Genomic DNA, 8972 nt, shown 5'->3' with positions numbered 1-8972 from the left:
TTTCTGGCGTTTAACTCCAGACAGTAGCATGTACTTGGCGTTCAACACCAATTTACGTCGTCAATTTCCAAATAAAGTATGGACTATTATATATTTCTGGAAAGCTCTGGATGTCTACTTTCCAACGCCGTTGAGAGCGCGCCATTTGGAGTTCTGTAGATCCAGAAAATCTATTTTGAGTGCAGGGAGGTCAGATTCCAACAGCATCAGCAATCCTTTTGTCAGCCTTTTTTCAGAGTTTCGCTCAAGTCCCTCAATTTCAGCCAAAAATTACCTGAAATCACAGAAAAACACACAAACTCATAGTAAAGTCCAGAAATATGAATTTAACATAAAAACTAATGAAAACATCCCTAAAAGTAGCTTGAACTTACTAAAAACTACCTAAAAACAATGCCAAAAAGCGTATAAATTATCCGCTCATCATATACGCAAAATTTTCTATCTTTTGATAGTTTAATTTTGCTCCTTGTAAGGCTTTGCTAACAAACTAGACGAGTTAATGTCCGTTCTCAACTTCTCTAATCAAGGCTGAAGCTATAGCTCGATTTGCCCCTTGTAAGGCTTTGAAGTCTTGAAAGGCTTGCTCGCATTTTGGAGTCCACTTAAATTGCTTTCCCTTTCTAAGAATTGAGTATAGGGATAGTGATTTCAATGCTGTCCCTGATAGGAATCTGGATAGAGCTGCCAACCTTCCATTCAATTGTGGAACTTTTTTAAGACATGTCGGGCTCTTCATGTCTAGTATAGCTTTATACTTGTCCGGGTTTGCATATATACCTCTTTGAGTTAGCGTAAAGCCTAAGAATTTTCCCACCTCTACTGCAAAGGTTCATTTGAAGGGGTTTAATCTCATCTCATGCTTTTTTATTGTAGAAACCACTTCAGAGAGGTTGGATAAGAGTGTTGAGTCAACCTTGGTTTTAACAAGCATGTTGTCCACATATACCTCCATAAATTTCCCTAAGTGGGAAGAAAATACCTTGTTCATCAGTCACTAGTATGTGGCCCAAACATTTTTTAACCCAAAAGGCATTACTACGTAATAATAGTTAGCCTTAGGGGTTATGAATGAGATCTTTTCTTGGTCTGGTTGTATATGGGGATTTGGTTATATCCCGAGTAAGCATCCATGAAGGACAAGTTGTAACACCCTAATTACCCTAAGCCTTACCTCTAGCCATAAAGCAAAGGTTAATCAAAGGTTACGACAATTCTAGGGTTTATACATATTTATATATAAGGGAGTAATATATTCTAGAAGCCCGATGAAGGATTATGCTCAAAAACAGAATTACAAAAGCATGAACGTCCACACGAAGCTAACGCAGAAGACATAAGATATAGATACAAGGGAATAAGACATATATAAATATAGGAGTATAGTAATCATAGGGAACTAGCCGCATCTTGTGGAGTTTAAGCTGACTAGTTACAAACCAAAAATACAGAGTTTTGGAGTTAAAATAGCTTATACAACTTACCCCTCAAGTAAGCCTCTAAGGCCATCAAGATAAATATATAAAGAGATGTGAGAGTAACTATAACAAAGTAAAATAGAAATAAACCAAGGAGGAACCATACTCCGCTCTGTCACCACATCCACAATCTCATCAAAGTGGATTTGTAACCTGCATTTGAAAAACAACAAAAATATATGGTATGAGAAGCGGAGGTTCCCAGTATGGTAATAGTACCTAATATGTAAGATGTAAGGCTTCGGGATGCCAAAGGCAATCCTAGAACTTCACATCGAATACGGGTATTCAAGCTTAACGAAATAAAATAAATAAATAAAGAACTTAAACCATAACCAGGGTTATCTAATCTTAGGGGAATTCTAACTAATATTAATCACACCGCTGTATCCCACAGCCTTTGCCAACCAAACCTCCGTGCGATCCCATCACCACCACCTACCTAACCTCCTCAGCACCAGACAATCACAATTAATGCAAACAAGTAATACACAGATAATAATCATATATCACAATTAATTCAAGAAGCAGATAGGCATATTATACAATTAGGAAAACTCAAGTAATCAAAGCAAACAAGCATATAGAAGATGCATATGATGAATGCCTATCCTATTGACTCGTGATATCACTTGTCGGTCCGTAAATGCCAACCCGACACATCCTCCCGGATGTAGCCTTTTCTGCCACGCCAGGGATATAGTGCCCTGTACACTCATGCAGCAGCGAATCTGCTACACCAGAGATATAGTGCCCTGCACACTCATGTAGTAGAGAGTCTACTACGTCAGGGTTATAGGCCTCGCACACTTCATGCAGCAGAGAAATCTGCCACGCCAGGGATATAGACCCTGCACACTCTCAACAACATACACTAATGCAGAAGAGAAATCTGCTACGCCAGGGATATAGGCCCTTCACACTCTCAATAACATATACTCATGCAGCAGAGGAATCTGCTATGCAAGGGATATAGGCCCTGCATACTCTCATATAATCCAATAATTTCATCATTATAACTCTGAGTCCTTAACTTATCTCAACCACTGTCCATCGACCTCAAATCATCACCAGTCATCACTGTTTCTCATCTCAATATCCATCAAGCTCATAATAACCATCATCAGTTCTTAATTCCATTCCGAACTCATTGGTTCATCAATTTCTCAATTCATTGTCAGTAATCACCAAGCTCACTACTCTTCCTTCTCTCTTAACCAAACTCATCCTCAATACACCAGAAATCTAAACATTCATTTGCTAACTTTTCAAAGTAAAACCCAAATTAAATCTCCTAGGACTTTTCCCATGTTTTGATACCCAAAAATAAGTCAAAGGGTCTTAAAATGGTGTCTCAGAAGTGTACAAGCTTGTTGAAAAGGTGAAATAGTTTAAAAATAAAGTTTGAGTTGTAAAACAGGGCATGTGCGTACGCATAGGAGTGTGCGTGTGCACGCCCAGGAAAGTTTTCAAATGTGTGCGTACCCATAGAGGTGTGCGGATGCACAGGTAGTAAAATTCTCAACTCTATTCATCCGCACCAGACGTGCGAATGCATTCAACAGAGTGCACCTTCCAACGTGTGCGTGCGCACATGGCTGTGCGTGCACACATATTGTAAAATTCTATTGGATGTGTGCGCGCACAGGTTGTGCTAGCGCTCTAAATAGAAAGATTTCCCCTGTGTGTGCGTACACACAAGGTTGTGTGCACAGGTTTAAAATTTCACAGGGGTGTGCGTGCACACAAGGCTATGTGTGCGCACATACCAGAAATCACAAAATTCTGCAACTTTGTAGAATTTTAGATTTTGACACCAAACTTCCCACAATCATATCCTCCTCTACCAAAATCGGATTTCCACAAAACTTAAACCATTTTAAAGCTTAGGGTCACAGGAATGTATATGGTGATAATACGGGAAAACAAAGCGCTTAGGGTCACAAAAAGGCTAAAAATGAAGCTGTGTTCAAGAATAAAAAAAGAACTAAACTAAGAGAGTTAATAATATCATCCGGATTCTGAATTCCTAAAGACACCAACACTTCTGAGCTTTAAAGGATAGTGAGATGCCAAAACTGTTCAGAAGTAAATGGTTACTAGTCCCGCTTCATTAAAAACTCTGAGATTTATTGTACCCTTCTCTTCTTTCTGATCCTACTAGTTTTTGGTTGCTTGGGGACAAGCAATAGTTTAAGTTTGGTGTTCTGATGAGCGGATATTTTATACGCTTTTTGGCATCATTTTCATATTGTTTTAGTTATGTTTTGTTTAAGTTTTATTATATTGTCATAGGTTTTAGTGCTAAATTCACATATTTAGATTCTACTTTGAGTTGTTATTTTTTTATGATTTCAGGTAATTTCTGGCTGAAATTGAGGAGCTTTGGCAAAGTCTGATTCAGAGGCAACGAAAGCGTAGCAGATGTTATCAGATTCTGACCTCCATGCATTCAAACAAGCATTTGTGGAGCTACAAAGGTCCAAATGATGCATTCTCAATGGAGTTATAAAGCTAACTTCTAGAGCTTTCCAGCAATATATAATTATCTACACTTTTCCTCGAAGGAGCTTGCCCGTATTGGGCATTGAACGCCAAGGAGCTACCCCTTTGTTGGCGTTCAACGCCCCCAAGGAGACAAGCCAGCATTGAACGCCCAAGAACCAACCCCCTTGGGGCGTTCAATGCCCACTAAGAAGCAAGGCAGCATGGATCAACTCCCTAATGGGCGTCCAACGCCCATTCCTCAAGTTGGACGCCAAGCTCAGCCCAAGTACTCAACCAAAGTGGGCCCAAGGATGGATGTTCGCACCTCTAGTCTAGTCTATCATACTTTTTATACTTCTTAGTTCTTAGGTTAGTATATTGATGAGCGGATAATTTATACGCTTTTTGGCATTGTTTTTAGGTAGTTTTTAGTATGTTTTAGTTACTTTTTAGTATATTTTTATTAGTTTTTATGCAAAAATCATATTTCTGGACTTTACTATGAGTTTATGTGTTTTTCTGTGATTTCAATTATTTTCTGGCTGAAATTGAGAGACTTGAGCAAAAATCTGATTCAGAGGCTGAGAAAGGACTGTAGATGTTGTTGGATTCTGACCCTCCTGCACTCGAAGTGGATATTTTGGAGCTACAGAAGCCCAATTGGTGCGCTCTCAATTGTGTTGGAAATTAGACATCTTGGGCTTTCCAGCAATGTGTAATAGTCCATACTTTGCTCGAGATTTGATGGCCCAAATTGGCATCCAAACGCCAACCAGAGACCCTTTTCTAGCGTAAAACGCCGGAACTGGCACCAAAGCTAGAGTTAAACGCCCAAACTGGCACCCAAGCTGGCGTTTAACTCCAAGGATGGCCTATACACGTGAAAGCCTCAAAGCTCAGCCCAAACACACAACAAGTGGGCCCCAGAAGTGGATTTTTGCACTATCTACTCATTTTCTGTAAACCTAGGTTACTAGTTTAGTATAAATAGCACTTTTGACTATTGTATTTCATCTTTGGATCATCTTTTGATCTTTTGATCACTTTTGGGGAGGCTGGCCAATCGGCCATGCCTAGACCTTCTTCTCTTATGTATTTTCTACGGTGGAGTTTCTACACCTCATAGATTAAGGTGAGGAACTCTGCTGTTCCTCATGAATTAATGCAAGTATTATTGTTTTTCTTTCAATTCTCGCCTACTTCTTCTCCAAGATATACTCTTGTACTTAATTCAGTTAAGTCAGAATTAAGGGGGTGACCCGTGACAATCACCCACTATCTTCATTACTCGCTTAGCCAAGATCCGCGTGCCTGACAACCACAAGTGGTCTATATGATGTTCAACGTAGTCATTGGACAACAGACGGAGTATATTCTCTCGGGTCTCTGATCCACTATTTGCATTGTCTCTCCTGACAACAGAGCATCCGAATCTGAGTTTAGAACCTTTGTGGTATAGAGTAGAAACAATTGGCAGCATTCTTGAGATCTGGAAAGTCTAAGCCTTGTCTGTGGTATTCCGAGTAGGGTCTAGGAAGGGATGACTGTGACAAGCTTCAAACTCGCGACTGTTGGGCGCAGTGACAGTGTGTAAAAGGATCTAGGGATCCTATTCCGACACAAGTGAGAACCGACAGATGATTAGCCATGCGGTAGCTGTGCTTGGTATTTTTCATCCGAGACGAGAAATCCGATAGTTGATTAGCCGTATAGAAACCGTAGCTGGACCATTTTCACTGAGAGGATCATACAGCTTGCCATGGAAGGGAGGACGCATGATTGGATGAAGACAATAGGAAAGCAGTGGTTCAGAAGCAACAAAGCATCACCAAACGCTTATCTGAAATTCCCACCAATGAATTACATAAGTATCTCTATGTTATTTTCCGTTTTATTTATCTTTTAATTATCAAAACCTCATAACCATTTGAATCTGCCTGACTGAGATATACAAGATGACCATAGCTTGCTTCAAGCCATCAATCTCAGTGGGATCGACCCTTACTCACGTAAGGTATTACTTGAACGACTCAATGCACTTGCTGGTTAGTTGTGCGAAGTTGTGAAAAATATGATCACAATTCATGCACCATATATATAGAACAAAAATTACCACTATTAGGGATCTTTGCCCATTCATACTTTTGACATCAGTTTCTGTAAGCTATGAGCTACTAAACCTCCTAAGTTAGGGTTAGGAGCTCTGCTGGCTCTCATGGATTAATAATATTACTGCTTCTATTTCAATACATGTTTGATTCCATTCTCTTGTGTATTTTCGTTCTTCATCTCATGAATTAGGGGTGAACCGTGATAATCACCCTTGTTCTACATGGGTTCCGTGTGAGTCCTAACCCGGATAGCATTGAACATTAGCTAGAGAATACACTGCGGATTCCAAGAGCGTTCCTGGGTGACTTTGGATATGTGACATAAAATCCTGTTGATTGTAGGTTACTGAGGTCTCTATGGCGTTAAGGCTAGAGTCTCAGAAGTAGTGTTCCCTGTTCCGGAAGATCCAACCTTGTCTGTGGCATTTTGAGTAGGATCGCGAAGGGGAGTGGATGCTTAGGTTTTCACCTTCAGCTGTAGTGGGAAGCCATGAGTTAACTTGATGAGGATGCTACATGAGTTGCTCGGATATGGTGGACTGCTATGGTTTAGAAGAGACTAACTTGATGAGGATGTTACATGAGTTAGTCAACTATGGCTGCCATTGAATGAATCATTCGTTATTGAAGTAGACAGTAAGAAAAGTTAATCCAGAAGGAATGCGCATCTCCAAAGCCTTAACTGAATATCTATCATTGCTTTTACACTACTCTGGTATTTCGTTTCCTTTACTTTTCGTTTATGCTTTCAAACAATAACTATCTTTTCTAATCGCCTAACTAAGATTTACAAGATAGCCATTGCTTGCTCAATCCGACAATCTCCATGGGATTCGACCCTCACTCACCTGAGATATTACTTGGACGATCCGGTACACTTGCCGGTTCAGTTGTGCGGAGTTAAATTTCGTGCCCCAAGAGTATGCAAATCTTCGAATTGGTAATCATATATGGGGTCATCATCATCTTCTCAGACTTCACTCACAAAGAACCTAGCATTTGGGTCTCTGTTGGATTGCACATTAGGGCCAGATCCAATATGTTGCTCATTAAGCATGGGTTTAGCTTGCTGCCTGTTGGTAACATTAGATGCACCCATTTATTTCGACACTTCCTTTCGTTACCATTGTCATCTCTACTGCTATCATCCTTCTCACTGTCAGCTCATCCTCTATACTCTCGTACCCATCATCGGAGGACGAGGTCTGAAACTCCACTAAAATCTCTTATAGTTCAAGATTCTAAATCTGGTTTCTAACATTTTCCACGATCTCAGGCTCATTAACGGGGTGTTTGAAGTATATATAAAACTCATATGTCTTTGCATTCTTCATTTTGTTCTCTCGCATGGCATTAATACTTGCATCCCTTGTCAAAATGTGCAGTCCCGACTCAACATTAGCACTTCTTAGATCATACCAATAAACTACCTTGTATGATTGGTACCCCAAGCCCTTAAACAATGTGATCAAGTCTTCGAAATTTACAAAGTTCAGGTCCATCTTGGAAAATTTTTCTACCTTTCCATTTCGATAAACAAGAAAATCATTACTTATTATCACAAAATTATCTACATCGTGAAAAATCGGCACCACAACACACATCAACTATCTGAAGAAAAAAATAAAAAAATCAATGAGCAACTTCATCTCAATTCAACTAATTCTACACACAAGAAGTAATTTTTACATTAAAAAAGGAATGTCTTTCAAAAAATAGAAAAAGAAATCAAGCAAGAACCTTTGTCCTAATAGGGAATAAATTTCAAAGCAAAAATCCTGAAAACAAGATTTTAATCCAATTGCCTCACAACATTACACCTTTTTTTTACAACACTTTCAACATCCATAAACAATCCTTTCATTAAACAGTTCATATTTGTATAACCATTTAATCTGAAAATCAAGTCACTAAGCAAGGCAATCTTACCTTCGGTGACGAAGAGAACAACTAGGACAACAACGGAATCTTCTTCACCCTCTCCAACAGTGAGTGCACACCACAACTTCCTCAACCTATGTAGTAGAGTTTTTTGAGGGAGAAATAGAGTGTTGTTTGTTTGATCGTTGGTATTCTTAGGGTTTTATGTAATTGTATAAGTGTGGTATGGGCGTTATAGGTATTACGTATAATCCAAGGGGATGAGAGTGTGTGTAAAGGGCTGCCTATCAATTGACATCATTTTGAAGTAGGGGGAGTTATTTATCCCATTTTGAAAAGGCTCCCTCCACATGTGCATCTATAATGGCCAGGTCAGCACAACAGAAGTCACGTCAAATTTTTTTGTTAGGTCTGACAAGTCCATATGAATGGAGGAATTCATATTCCCAACTTTTAAAGAGGTTAGGGACTTAAAAGTATTTTCAAAAAGTTAGGAACAAAAATATCCGCAAGGCAAAACGTGAAGGGCCTGTTTGTCCTTTTTCTTTACTTTTTTTAATAAAGAAGTGCATTATTATTAAGTATGTTTGATTGGTTTGTTTTTAATATGTATAGCCAGATTGGCTATGGTGATTGAACATAATTTAGCTTAGGCCCTAATTTAGTTTTTGTATTTGTTGGTACCTACTTTTAAGAAAGTCTTTTATTATTGATGAATATTGGGATTTTTTTAAAGAAATAATGTCAATGGTATATTTAAAAAAATTCCTAACAATATTTAAAACATCTGAATTATTTCGTTTTAACAAAATATGTAGAAAAGAGTTTGTGTAAAAAAATTAAAATAGTGTAGTCTTGGTAGTATAAATTTCATTGATTAATTTTTTTTATTTTAACAAAGACTTTGCCTTCTATTTCCTAGGCGAATTAGCCACACTCTTGCACCACTGGACGTTATTCTCCCTTATTTGAGGAAAGCTGATTTTGGTGATATGGTACAACTCAGGGACTTTGT

The sequence above is a fragment of the Arachis duranensis genome, chromosome 7 (assembly GCF_000817695.3).
Source record: "Arachis duranensis cultivar V14167 chromosome 7, aradu.V14167.gnm2.J7QH, whole genome shotgun sequence".
Lineage (NCBI taxonomy): Eukaryota > Viridiplantae > Streptophyta > Magnoliopsida > Fabales > Fabaceae > Arachis > Arachis duranensis.
The sequence above is the reverse complement of the archived record's forward strand: the minus strand, read 5'-3'. Positions refer to the sequence as shown.